Source organism: Salvelinus namaycush, chromosome 2, assembly GCF_016432855.1.
Source record: "Salvelinus namaycush isolate Seneca chromosome 2, SaNama_1.0, whole genome shotgun sequence".
Taxonomy (NCBI): Eukaryota; Metazoa; Chordata; class Actinopteri; order Salmoniformes; family Salmonidae; genus Salvelinus; species Salvelinus namaycush.
The window spans coordinates 68448500-68462842 of record NC_052308.1 but is presented as its reverse complement, the minus strand read 5'-3'; the positions used below and the strand labels follow the sequence as shown (position 1 = coordinate 68462842).

The following is a 14343-nucleotide window of genomic DNA, read 5'->3' as shown; positions in this document are numbered from 1 at the left end:
TCTACAAAACTTAAAACAAAACTACTTCCTGAATGGATTTTTCTCAGGTTTTCGCCTGCCAAATCAGTTCTGTTATACTCACAGACACTATTTTAACAGTTTTAGAAACTTTAGAGTGTTTTCTATCCAAATCTACCAATTATATGCATATCATATCTTCTGGGCCCGAGTAGCAGGCAGTTTATTTTGGGCATGCTTTTCATCCAAAATTAAGAATGCTGCCTCCTACTCTAGAGAAGTTTTAAGGGACAAATAAAAAATCCAGAAGAAGCCTTTGATTCGCCTCCTAAACTGCCATCGTACACAGCACAGTCATTTGTTAGGCACCACAAAAGGGTTTACATCAGCAAGAGCAGGGCAGGGCTCATGATTGGAAATGCCTGTCCATTGCAGTGTGTAATGCAGTGTAACTTCGTTTTATATACACCATTCCAGCAGCACAAAAACTTGGGAAGGAAATACATTTTCTTCTAAATATAACTTTGACCTTTGCTTCTCCTTGCATGCTATTTGTATAGCTTATGCCTATAGCATACTGTATACGGTGCCTTCGGAAAGTATTCAGCCCGCATTACTTTTTTTTGTTACGTTACAGGCTTATTCTTTTTTTTTCAATCTACACACAATACCCCATAATGATGACGCAAAAACAGGTTTTTAGTAATGTTTGCAACTTTATTAAATACAAAAAATATATATATATCACATTTACATAAGTATTCAGACACTTTACTCAGTACTTTGTTGAAGCACCTTTGGCAGCGATTACAACATTGAGTCTTCTTGGGTATGACGCTACACGGTTGGCACACCTGTTTTTTGGAGTTTCTCCCATTCTTCTCTGCAGAGAATGGGCTCCCGAGTGCCGCAGTGGTCTAAGACTCTGCATCTCAATACAAGAGGCGTCACTGCAGTACCTGGTTTGAATCCAGGCTGAATCACATCTGGCTGTAATTTGGAGTCTTATAGGATGGCACACAATTGGCCCAGCAGTCATTGTAAATTAATTTGTTCTTAACTGACTTGCCTAGTAAGTGTTTTTTTTAAATACGCTCAACCTCTGTAAGGTTGGATGAGGAGTGTTGCTGCACAGCTATTTTCAGGTCTCTCCGGAGATGTTGATCGGGTTCAAGTCCGGGCTCTGGCTGGGTCACTCAAGGACATTCAGAGACTTGTCCCGAAGCCACTCCTGTGTTGTCTTGTCTGTGTGCTTAGGGTCGTTATCCTGTTTGAAGGTGAACCTTCACCCCCAGTCTGAGGTCCTGAGCACTCTGGAGCAGGTTTTCATCAAGGATCTCTCTGTACTTTTCTCTGTTAATCTTTTCCTCAATCCTGACTAGTCTCCCAGTCCCTGCAGCTGAAAAACATCCCCATGGCATGGTGCTTCCACCACCATGCTTCACTCTAGGGAGGGTTCCACGTTTCCTCCAGACCAAAGAGTTCAATCGTGGTTTCATCAGACCAGATAATCTTTTATCTCATGGTCTGAGAGCCTTTAGGTACCTTTTGGCAAACTCCAAGTGGGCTGTCATGTGCCTTTTACTGAGGAATGGCTTCCGTCTGGCCACTCTCCCATAAAGGCCTGATTGGTGGAGTGCTGCAGACATGTTTGTCCTTCTGGGAGGTTCTCCCATCTCCACAGAGGAACTCCAGAGCTCTGTCAGAGTGATCTTCGGGTTGTTGGTCACCTCTTTGACCAAGACCCTTCTCCACTGTTGTAATGAACACGATGGGAGACAGAGCTGGTTTCAACATACACGGGAGGAGTAAATTACGGGAAAAACAGCACTTCGAATAGAAGTTTGTCACAAAACAAACAATACCTCACAATGATGGGGTGCAAAGAACTGAACTAAATGTATGTGATAATGACATACGGGTGTGTGAACAGGTGATCAGAATTCAGGTGATTGGGATCTGGAGAGTGAGCTGCAACCGTGGACTCTATGTGTTTGAGAGTGTGAGTTGGAAAGTGGTCTGGAAAGTGAGCTGCGTTTTGGGGATCTACGTGTTTGAGAGTGTGAGTTGGAAGCAGATGTTACACCCGTTTGGCTGGGCAGTTGTTCAAAATGTATTTCATTTAAGAATGATGGAGGCCACTGTGTTCTTGTGAATCTTTTTTCGTTTTTTTTTATTTTTTTTTATTTACCACTTTTTCTCCAATTGGTAGTCACAGTCTCATCACTGCAACTCCCGTATGGACTTGGGAGAGACGAAGGTCGAGGGCCGTGCGTCCTCCGAAACACAACCCAACCAAGCCGCGCTGCTTCTTGACACAATGCCCACTTTATCCGGAGGCCAGCCGCACCAATGTGTCGGAGGAAACAGCATTCACTTGGCGATCGTGTCTGCGTGCACTGCGCCCGGCCCGCCACAGGAGTCGCTAGTGCACGATGGGACAAGGACATCCCTGTCGACCAAACCATCCTCTAACCCGGAAGACGCTGGGCCAATTGTGCGCCGCCCCATGGGTCTCCCGGTCACGGCCGGCTGCGATAGAGCCTGGACTCGCTTGTGAATCTTCAATGCTGCAGACAATTTTTGCTACCCTTCCCCAGATCTGTGCCTAGTCACAATCCTGTCTCGGAGCTCTACGGGCAATTCCTTTGACCTCAAGGCTTGGTTTTTGCTCGGACATGCACTGTTAACTGTGGGACCTTATATAGACAGGTGTGTGCCTTTCCAAATCATGTCCAATCAATTGAATTTACCACAGGTGGACTCCAATGAAGGTGTAGAAACTCTCAAGGATGATCAATGGAAACAGGATGCACCTGAGCTCAGTTTCGAGTCTCATGGCAAAGGGTCTGAATACTTATGTAAATAAGGTATTTCTGTTTTAGTTTTTTTTATACATTTGCAAACATTTCAAAAATCTCGTTTTCACTTCGTCATTATAGGGTATTGTGTGCAGATTGCTGATATATTTTTATATTTAATCCATTTTAGAATAAGGCTGTAACGTAACAAAATGTGTAAAAAGTCAAGGGGTCTGAATACTTTCCGATAGCACTGTAGTGTTGTCTATGGATCATTTTATTGAGGCAACACTAGGCGCACTTGATATTGTGCGTCCAACAGAGAATCAGTGATGAGGGGCATCATCGGGCACATATCGAGATACTATAATAAGCAACTAATTCTCAAACCTGAGCAAATTGGCATTTCATCAATACAAAATTCCTGATACTCCCCTGGACTAAATACAAAAATACTAAACCCTCCCCCTGACTGAATAAGCATGACCCTCCCCCATTTTACTCAGGGTAACAATGTTTTTACAAGGTAGATGCAGTGTACTTACAGTGTTTGGGTAGTTCCAATAAGCTCAATAGGTTAACATAAGAATGGTTTGACTTGCTGTTCTATGCTAATTTGACATTTGAAAATGACATACTGTAATCCCATGTGCGTTCACTATATGGATTAATATCCTGTATGTGTTTCACAGGGCGAGCCGTGTGTGATGGGCCAGAAACAGATCTATATGAAACGCAGACCAGGAAACTATTGCATGCTGGGAAAAGACTACGCCAAAGTCCTCTCTGCTGAGTCGTGTATCTGTCGGGCCCACGACTTTGAATGGTAATTATAGTATACTAGTATAATAACTCACAATTGCAGTAAAATAGAACACATGAAATCATGTCCTTTCATCTCAAATCTTAACATGACTAGATCAACAGAAGTTTCATTGTCCATAAAAGAGAGAGACATTTTGTATGATGCTGTGTGTATGTTGTCCCATTTAAGCCAATTTAGGATGTATTACACTATTTCAGGATCCCATTCATTTGGTTCATTTTCAGTGTCAGCGCTTCAATTATCAGATATGGTTGGGGATCATTTAATGCAATTTGCTCCTAACGTCTGTCTCTCTGCTGAGCTCGTTTTGCTATGTTTATAACAACGTAGAGAAGATGAAGGGTGTTAATAGGACTGTAGGTTGCTGTTGTTTTTATCTTCTAAAGGCAGGGAAGAGAAAAGCAATGACACATTTCTATGTAAATGCCAGCGGTTTCAGGTCAGACTGTATGAGTTTTAATTACAATCCATTAGTCTCCTGTGATAGTTGTTTTAAATTATTTTGGGACTGAAATTATTATATGATACATTTCACAAACTTCCTGACCACATGGCATGACATGTCTCTCTCTCTGTCTCTCTCTCTTTCTGTCTCTCTCCCTGTCTCTCTCGCTATCTCTTTCTCTCTCTCTTTCTCTCTCTCTCTCTCTCTCTTGCTCTACAGCTGGTGATAGAGATAGTGAAATGCATTTTTTTTTAACTATCTCGTTGAGAAACTTCAACGTTCAGAGTGAACAACAATAAAACTTTTAATTGACTTTGAAGTGCATACAAAATTCAAGGGTTGAAATGTTTACTGATTGTGTATTGTGTTAGAGGATGATAATGCACCGGTCTGTTGTTCTGTTGTGCTGTGAACAAAAGGTCCACGGGTTGATTCCAAAGTGGGACAGTGACTGGACTGAAATCAGAGGTTATATACTGAACAGAAATATAAATGCAACATGAGCAACAGTTCATATGAGGATATCAGTCAATTGAAATAAATAAATGAGGCCCTAGTCTATGGATTTCACTTGACTGGGTATACAGATATGCATCTTTTGGTCACAGATAGCTTTAAAAAAAATGGGCCTCACAATGGGCCTCAGGATCTTGTCGGTATTTCTGTGTATTCAAATTGCCATAGATAAAATGCAATTGTGATTGTTGTCTGTAACTTATCCCTGCCCATACCACAACCCCACAGCCACTATGGGGCACTCTGTTCACAACGTTGACATAAGCAAACCTCTTGCCCACACGACGACATACACGGTCTGCAGTTGTGAGGCCGGTTGGACGTACTACCAAATTCTCTAAAACGACGTTGGAGGTGGGTAGAGAAATGAACGTTAAATTCTCTGGCAACAGCTCTGGTGGACATTCCTGCAGTGAGCATGCCAATTGTACACTCCCTCAAAACGTGAGACATCTGTGGCATTGTGTTGTGTGACAAAACTGCACATTTTAGAGTGGCCTTTTATTGTCCACATCACAAGGTGCAGCTGTGTAATGATCATGCTGTTTAATTAACTTATTGATATGTCACACCTGTCAGGTGGATGGATTATCTTGGCAAAGGAGAAATGCTCACTAACAGGGATGTAAACAACTTTGTGCACAAAATTTAAGCGAAATAAGCGTTTGTGTGTATGGAACATTTCTGGGATCTTTTATTTCAGCTCATGAAACCAACACTTTACATGTGTTTATATTTTTGTTCAGTGTGTATACATAGATATAACACTTGATATATTATACTAATAATAAGTGAGGAGAGACTAGTATTAATATGTAACCAAAACACCCTGGGAGTATGCATGACTATAATGTACTGAACTGGACACCATACTTTTGTTTGACTTACTGGAAAAAAAATTGAACCAATGCATTACCAAAGCTGTGATTCAGTGGTGCTGTAAAGCCCTTAACTGGACACTGTACCCTCATTGTTTCTTCCTGTTAATTCTGGCTAGGTAATTAATTGTTAAATCATTGACAGCATCATCATTATAATGGGCACTTGCCTGACCTGCTTTGCCTGATGTAAATCACTTTGTGATTGGGAGGTAGCTAACATCAGCCGGTGGAAGTCAGCCATCCCTGACCTGGCTGCCTGTGTTGACATGGAGTCCCCCAGGGCTCAGTCTTCCTACCTCTGCTGATCTGGAGCATTTGTCAACTGCAGCCCAATCAATATATAATAATGATGCGTTGACATGCAAAAAATATCTATTATATGTATCGTGCTGAGGGGATAGGAAAAAGAAGCTGTAACATAACACAGTAATACTGTATGTCCTTTGGATCAAAATCTAATTGTATATATCACATGCTTCGAAAAACAGCAGGTGTAGACTAACAGTGAAATGCTTACTTACGGGCACTTCCCAACATTGCAGAGAGAAAAATACTAATAAATACATAATGAGTAACGATAACTTTTCTACATACACAGGGTACCAGTACCGAGTTGATGTGCAGAGGTATGCGGTAATTGAGGTATACTGTATATACAGTTGCCTTGCGAAAGTAATCACCCACATGGCATTTTTCCTATTTTGTTGCCTGGAATTAAAATGGGTTTTTGTATCATTTGATTTACACAACATGCCTACCACTTTGAAGATGCAACATATTTTCTGTGTGAAACAAACAAGAAATTAGACAAGAAAACAGAAAACTTGAGCGTGCATAACTATTCACCCCCCCAAAGTCAATACTTTGTAGAGCCACCTTTTGCAGCAATTACAGCTGCAAGTCTCTTGGGATATGTCTCTATAAGCTTAGCACATCTAGCCACTGGGATATTTGCCCATTCTTCAAGGAAAAACTGCTCCAGCTCCTTCAAGTTGGATGTGTTCCGCTGGTGTACAGCAAAAGTCATACTACAGATTCTCAATTGGATTGAGGTCTGGGCTTTGACTAGGCCATTCCAAGACATTTAAATGTTTCCCCTTAAACCACTCGAGTGTTGCTTTAGCAGTGTGCTTAGGGTCATTGTCCTGCTGGAAGGTGAACCTCCATCCCAGTCTCAAATCTCTGGAAGACTGAAACAGGTTTCCCTCAAGAATTTCCCTGTATTTAGCTCATTCCATCATTCCTTCATGTCTGAACAGTTTCGCAGTCCCTGCCGATGAAAACCATCCCCAAAGCATGAGGCTGCCACCACCGTGCTTCACTGTGGGGTTGGTGTTCTCGGGGTGATGGAGGTGTTGGGTTTGCGTCAGTCATAACGTTTTCCTTGATGGCCAAAAAAAAGCTACATTTTACTCTCATCTGACCAGAGTACCTTCTTCCATATGTTTGGGGAGTCTCCCACATGCCTTTTGGCGAACACCAAACGCGTTTGTTTCTTTTTTTCTTTAACCTGTCTAGTGGAAGCCTTTGGAAGTGCAACATTACCCATATCCCACTGTATATTCAATGGGGCTGAGTTTAAATACTACAAACCTCAGATTTCCCGCTTCCTGTTTGGATTATTTCTCAGGTTTTTGCCTGCCATATGAGTTCTGTTATACTCACAGACATCATTCAAACAGTTTTAGAAACGTCAGAGTGTTTTCTATCCAATACTACTAATACTATGCATATATTAGCATCTGGGACTGAGTAGGAGGCAGTTTACTCTGGGCATGCTTTTCATCCAAACATGAAAATGCTGCCCCCTATCCATAAGAGGTTTTGAGCATTGGCTTTTTTCTGGACACTCTTCCGTTAAGCCCAGCTCTGTGGAGTGTACGGCTTAAAGTGGTCCTATGGACAGATACTATAATCTCCGCTGTGGAGCTTTGCAGCTCCTTCACGGTTATCTTTGGTCTCTTTGTTACCTCTCTGATTATTGCCCTCCTTGCGTGGACCGGGAGTTTTGGTGGCTGGCCCTCTCTTGGTAGGTTTGTTGTAGTGCCATATTCTTTCCCTTTTTTAATAATGGATTTAAATCGTGCTCGTGTGATGTTCAAAGTTTCTGATATTTTTTTATAACCCATCTGTACTTCTACACAACTTTGTCGCTGACATGTTTGGCGAGCTCATTGGTCTTCATGGTGCCACTTGCTTGGTGGTGCCCCTTGCTTAGTGGTGTTGCAGACTCTGGGGCCTTTCAGAACAGTTGTATATATACTGAGATCATGTGACAGATAATGTTACACTTAGATTGCAAACAGGTGGATTTTATTTAACTAATTATGTGACTTCTGAAGGTAATTGGTTGCACCATATCCTATTTAGGGGCTTCGTAGCAAAGGGGGTGAATAAATATCCACGCGCCACTTCTCCGTTTAGAATTGTTTTACATTTGTTTTGAACAAGTAGTTTTTTTCATTTCACTTCACTAATTTAGACTATTTTTTTTGTATGTTCATTAAATGAAATCCAAATAAAATCAATTTAAATTACAGGTTGTAATGCAACAAAATAGGAAAACCGACAAGAGCGGTGAATACTTTTGCAAGACACTGTACATATACAGTAGGTAGAGGTAAAGTGTTGATGTTGATCACATTCTGTATGTGATTTGTTATAGTGATTATGGCTATGAACGGCGTAGAGAAGGGAACTGTCTACCAGCGTTCTGGTTCAACCCAGCTGTTGTATCAAGGAGCTGCAGCCAAGGACAGAACTACCTCAACAGCACAGGGTGAGTTGTGCATAAAGACACTATTTTGTAGCGTTTCTATGTTGTCTATTCTAAGTGAAGGCAACCCTGCTGTATATTTCTGCTCAATGAAAGGTTAAATATTTTTCCACTTCATTTTGTAAAGAATTATGTTGGTCATGATGTGGTCCATGTAAAAAAAAGCCTGAATAGGTTTTACACATTTCAAAAGAGAAGTACAACAACACATTAAAGCTTACAGTGGCTACAGTACCTCTCTGTATAGTTTGGTCAATGCTTATCATCTTCCCATCTTCCCACTGTAATGAAACACTGTCAGGGTGTCACATCTTCTGGCACGGCTCCTATTGTGAATAGTGATATTGGCTTTTTAGACCTGAGTCATTCACCAGACTGTAGATCTATACTGAGTGACATAGTGTACTGCTGGGAGCTAAAAGCACAGCCAGAAGTACTAGGGCACAGATTAGGACGCCTCAGGATGGCTGAGATCTGAGGAGAACGGTACATCCTTAATTTATGCATATGCTTCCCTAAGATTAAAAGTAAAGTTTTGTCCAGGAGTTACAAAGCATTTTGGAGTTTTGTCAATGTGACCGATAACTACACATTAACTTCAGGGCTAAAAGTCATGTTTTGTTTTAAGTTTAGTCTGTTACGTTCTGACAGAGTGAAAAACCAACAGACAATTAGTCAAAGCTCAAACCAAGTTTTTCCCCCAATGGGTCAAACAGCTGCAAAGACAAAAACATATTTACACAAGCACATAAATGTATACCTTCCTCCTATGCTGAGTCTCCTCCTTACACTTCTGGACAGCCAATACATATCTGTTGCTAGACAGGACTTTAGTGATGCCTGTTCTTTCTCACTTCATCTGACACAACCCGGCTCAAATGCCTCACTCCTCCCCAACTCACAGCTGTCCTGTTGACTGGAACCAGACTGTGGCCCTTATCCTCTCCATAGGATACCTGATATCTAACAAAAACATCTTCTGACAGAATGTAAACTTACTGCATTCCCCTTTCTCACTCAGAAGATGTCCATACCCTCAGTTCTAATATACTGTCCTGAGTCTGCACAACTCTGCCAGGACCTAGGATCAAGAGAGACACTCAAGTGTTTTAGTACTATATCTCTTGACACAATGATGAAAATAATCATGGCCTCTAAACCTTCGAGCTGCACACTGGACCCTATTCCAACGAAACTACTGAAAGAGCTGCTTCCTGTGCTTGGCCCTCCTATGTTGAACATAAAAAAACGGCTCTCTATCCACCGGATGTGTACCAAACTCACTAAAAGTGGCAGTAATAAAGCCTCTCTTGAAAAAGCCACACCTTGAACCAGAAAATATAAAAAACTATCGGCCTATATCGAATCTTCCATTCCTCTCAAAAAAAATTTGAAAAGCTGTTGCGCAGCAACTCACTGCCTCCCTGAAGACAAACAATGTGTACGAAATGCTTCAGTCTGGTTTTAGACCCCATCATAGCACTGAGACTGCACTTGTGAAGGTGGTAAATTACCTTTTAATGGCATCAGACTGAGGCTCTGCATCTGTCCTCGTGCTCCTAAACCTTGGTGCTGCCTTTGATACCATCGATCACCACATTCTTTTGGAGAGATTGGAAACCCAAATTGGTCTACACGGACAAGTTCTGGCCTAGTTTAGATCTTATCTGTCGGAAAGATATCAGTTTGTCTCTGTGAATGGTATGTCCTCTGACAAATCAACTGTACATTTCGGTGTTCCTCAAGGTTCCGTTTTAGGACCACTATTGTTTTCACTATATATTTTACCTCTTGGGGATGTCATTCAAAAACATAATGTTAACTTTCAATGCTATGCGGATGACACACAGCTGTACATTTCAATGAAACATGGTGAAGCCCCAAAATTGCCCTCGCTAGAAGAATGTGTTTTCAGACATGAGGAAGTGGATGGCTGAAAACGTTCTACTTTTAAACTCGGACAAAACAGAGATGCTTGTTCTAGGTCCCAAGAAACAAAGAGATCTTCTTTTGAATCTGACAATTAATCTTGATGGTTGTAAAGTCGTCTCAAATAAAACTGTGAAGGACCTCGGCGTTACTATGGACCCTGATCTCTCTTTTGACGAACATATCAAGACTGTTTCAAGGACAGCTTTTTTCCATCTACGTAACATTGCAAAAATCTGAAACTTTCTGTCCAAAAATGATGCAGAAAAATGAATCCATGCTTTTGTTACTTCTAGGTTAGGCTACTGCAATGCTCTACTTTCTGGCTACCAAGATAAAGCACTAAATAAACTTCAGTTAGTGCTAAATACGGCTGCTAGAATCCTGACTAGAACCCAAAAATTTGATCATATTACTCCAGTGCTAGCCTCCCTACACTGGCTTCCTGTTAAGGCAAGGGCTGATTTCAAGGTTTTACTGCTAACCTTCAAAGCATTACATGGGCTTGCTCTTACCTATCTTTCCGATTTGGTCCTGCCGTACATACGTACGCTACGGTCACAAGACGCAGGCCTCCTAATTGTCCCTAGAATTTCTAAGCAAACAGCTGGAGGCAGGGCTTTCTCCTATAGATCTCCATTTTTATGGAATGGTCTGCCTACCCATGTGAGAGACGCAGACTCGGTCTCAACTTTTAAGTCTTTACTGAAGACTCATCTCTTCAGTATGTCATATTATTGAGTGTAGTCTGGCCCAGGAGTGTGAAGGTGAACGGAAAGGCTCTGGAGCAATGAACCGCCCTTGCTGTCTCTGCCTGGCTGGATCCCCTCTCTCCACTGGGATTCTCTGCCTCTAACCCTATTACATGGGCTGAGTCCCTGGCTTACTGGTGCTCTTTCATGCCGTCCCTAGGAGGGGTGCGTCACTTGAGTGGGTTGAGTCACTGACGTGATCTTCCTGTCTGGGTTGGCGCCCCCCCCCCCCCCCCCCTTGGGTTGTGCCGTGGCGGAGATCTTTCTGGGCTATACTCGGCCTTGTCTCAGGATGGTAAGTTGGTGGTTGAAGATGTCCTTCTAGTAGTGTGGGGGCTGTGCTTTGGCAAAGTGGGTGGGTTTATATCCATCCTGTTTGGCCCTGTCCGGGGGTATCATCGGATGGGGCCACAGTGTCTCCTGACCCCTCCTGTCTCAGCCTCCAGTATTTATGCTGCAGTAGTTTATGTGTCGGGGGGCTAGGGTCAGTTTGTTATATCTGGAGTACTTCTCCTGTCTTATCCGGTGTCCTGTGTGAATTTAACTATGCTGTCTCTAATTCTCTCTTTCTTTCTTTCTCTCTCTTGGAGGACCTGAGCCCTAGGACCATGCCTCATGACTACCTGGCATGATGACTCCTTGATGTCCCCAGTCCACCTGGCCGTGCTGCTGCTCCAGTTTTAACTGTTCTGCCTGCGGCTATGGAACCCTGACCTGTTCACCGGATGTGCTACCTGTCCCAGACCTGCTGTTTTCAACTCTCTAGAGACCGCAGGAGCGGTAGAGATACTCTTAATGATCGGCTATGAAAAGCCAACTGACATTTACTCCTGAGGTGCTAACTTGCTGCACCCTTGACAACTACTGTGATTATTATTATTTGACTATGCTGGTCATTTATGAACATTTGAACATCTTGGCCATGTTCTGTTATAATCTCCACCCGGCACAGCCAGAAGAGGACTGGCCACCCCTCATAGCCTGCTTCCTCTCTAGGTTTTGGCCTTTCTAGGGAGTTTTTCCTAGCCACCGTGCTTCTACACCTGCATTGCTTGCTGTTTGGGGTTTTAGGCTGGGTTTCTGTACAGCACTTTGAGATATCGGCTGATGTAAGGGCTATATGAATAAATTTGATTTGATTGATTACATGAATTAGGATTTTTCACATTTCAAGTTTAGTAATACCCAACAAGTAAAATAATAGCAAGTCTTGTTCACTAGCTCAGTCACTTCCACAATCACTGAGGTCAAAAGTAAATTTTTTGCGATTTCTTGTTAAGCTTCATTGATGAACGTGACCAATACCTTTGCATTGTTATCTAATAGTGTCATTAAGCCATAACCTCAGTAAACCACACAAAACATGTATTAACTAATTCATATGGTATCTTAAGGTATTGAAAAGTGATGTCCAACAACTGCATCAAGGGAGTCAAGGACATGTACACACCCAGGAAGCAGATATGTCCCAACAGGGCTCCAAAAGACCTTTCTCTCTCCACCAGAGAGGGCAAGCTTACCGCCGACCTGCACACCAATGTGACCTTCCTGGTGCATCTGGATAGGGCTTAGCCAAAATCCAAAATGGCCTCCTTTTTGTATATCATTGTTATGGGCCTAGGAGCCCAAATGGATGCCTTTGTAGACATCACTGTTCGGAGTTGCATTGATTTTTACCTTAAGCCATGGAATGAAAAATCTGTGTGTTTTATATTGTTATGCATAGTTGTAAAAGTAGTCCTAGCATGTGGTGTACAACTCACTCACTGTAGGCCTACGTTACTGAGTGAAATATGGATGTTTCCCATATGTTCAACATTAATGTTTCTCCAGACATACACCTGAAATTATTTCCCTGTTATGTTGTCCCATATTCACCAACTGCTGAAAGTTTAATAGTAACTTGCAACACAACATCACCCACACACAGCTACAGTAGTGCTCTGCTCGGTGCGGCGGTGCTTTCCCCCTGCACTGCAGCTAAGAAGTAAGTGTCTCTCCCACGAGGTTTCTCACCGGGCCCAGCAGTAATATTACAGTGTGATGAGTTGAGGAAATAAAGATATATTTATTTCATTAACTTCTACTTCATCACAATCCCGGATCCGGGAGCACCCCCATCAGTAAAAAAGCTGACTAGCATAGCCTAGCATAGCGTCACAAGTAAATACTAGCATCTAAATATCATTAAATCACAAGTCCAAGACACCAGATGAAAGATACACATCTTGTGAATCCAGCCATCATTTCTGATTTTTAAAATGTTTTACAGGGAAGACACAATATGTAAATCTATTAGCTAACCACGATAGCAAAAGACAAATTATTTTTCCCACCATTTTTTTCCTGCATAGGTAGCTATCACAATTTCAACCAAATAAAGATATAAATAGTCACTAACCAAGAAACAACTTCATCAGATGACAGTCTGATAACATATTTATTGTATAGCATATGTTTTGTTAGAAAAATTTGCATATTTCAGGTATAAATCATAGTTTACCATTGCAGCCACCATCACAACTCTCACCAAAGCAACTAGAATAACTACAGAGACCAACGTGAATTACCTAAATACTCATCATAAAACATTTATGAAAAATACACAGCGTACAGCAAATGAAAGACAAAGATATTGTGAATCCAGCCAATATTTCAGATTTTTTAAGTGTTTTACAGCGAAAACACAATATAGCATTATATTAGCTTACTACAATAGCCAACCACACAACAGCATTGATTCAAGCCAACAATAGCGATAACGAATAAACCAGCAAAAGATATTAATTTTTTCACTAACCTTCTCAAACTTCTTCAGATGACAGTCCTATAACATCATATTACACAATACATATAGAGTTTGTTCGAAAATGTGCATATTTAGCGGCACAAATCGTGGTTATACAATGAGAATAGTAGCCAAGCTGCCAACAATATGTCGGGAGAAATCTTGGGAGAGGCACCTAATCTAATCAGTAACTAATCATAAACTTGACAAAAAAATACAGGTTGGACAGCAAATGAAAGATACATTAGTTCTTAACTTCTTATGGCTGCAGCCCGAGGCCGCCCACAATATGACAACAGCCACTTCAAGTGCAGGGCGCGAAATTCAAAATATATATTTTTTAAATATTTAACTTTCACACATTAACAAGTCCAATACAGCAAATGAAAGGTACACATCTTGTGAATCCAGCCAACATGTCCGATTTTTAAAATGTTTTACAGCGAAAACAGCATGTATATTCATGTTAGCTCACCACCAAATACAAAAAAGGACAGACATTTTTCACAGCACAGGTAGCATGCACAAAGCCAACCTAACTAACCAAGAACCAACCAAACTAACCAAGAAACAACTTCATCAGATGACAGTCTTATAACATGTTATACAATAAATCTATGTTTTGTTCGAAAAATGTGCATATTTCAGGTATAAATCATAGTTTACATTGC

At 41.5% G+C, this 14343-nt stretch overlaps 1 pseudogene; it reads left to right on the top strand.

The window, feature by feature from the left end:
* The window catches only part of LOC120023107, a 212886-nt pseudogene that overhangs the window by 149173 nt on the left and 49370 nt on the right, over positions 1-14343 (top strand).